The following is a 730-nucleotide window of genomic DNA, read 5'->3' as shown; positions in this document are numbered from 1 at the left end:
TGAGAAATAGTTGGTGAACCAGCCAAGGCAGTCATTTGAGATACCAAGGCTGTTGAGTCTGCCGATAAGAATGTGGTGATTGACAGAGTCGAAAGCCTTGGCCAGGTCGATGAAGATGGCTGCACTGTCTTTTATCGATGGCGTTTATGATATCGTTTAGGACCTTGAGCGTGGCTGAGGTCCACCCGTGACCAGCTCGGAAACCGGATTGCACAGCGAAGAAGGTAAGGTGGGATTCAAAATGGTCAGGGATCTGTTTGTTAACTTGGCTTTTGAAGACTTTAGAAAGGGTGGATATAGGTCTGTAACAGTTTGGGTCTAGAGTGTCACCCCCTTTGAAGAGGGGGATGACCAGCTTTCCAATCTTTAGGAATCTCAGACGATACGAAAGAAAGGTTGAACAGACTAGTAATAGGGGTTAGAACAATGGAGGCGGATAATTTTAGAAAGAGAGGGTCCAGATTGTCTAGCCCAGCTGATTTGCACAGGTCCAGGTTTTGCAGCTGTTTCAGAATATCTGCTATCTGGATTTGGGTGAAGGAGAAGCTGGGGCGGCAAGTAGCTGCGGGCAGTGCAGGCCTGAGGACCGGGGTAGGGGTAGCCAGGAGGAAAGCATGGCCAGCCATAAAGAAATGCTTATTGAAATTCTCGATTATCATGGATTTATCGGTGGTGACAGTGTTTCCTAGCCCTAGTGCAGTGGGCATCTGGGAGGAGGTGCTCTTATTCT

The sequence above is a fragment of the Oncorhynchus mykiss genome, chromosome 25 (assembly GCF_013265735.2).
Source record: "Oncorhynchus mykiss isolate Arlee chromosome 25, USDA_OmykA_1.1, whole genome shotgun sequence".
In the NCBI taxonomy this organism is placed as follows: Eukaryota; Metazoa; Chordata; class Actinopteri; order Salmoniformes; family Salmonidae; genus Oncorhynchus; species Oncorhynchus mykiss.
Note: the sequence above shows the minus strand (reverse complement) of the source record.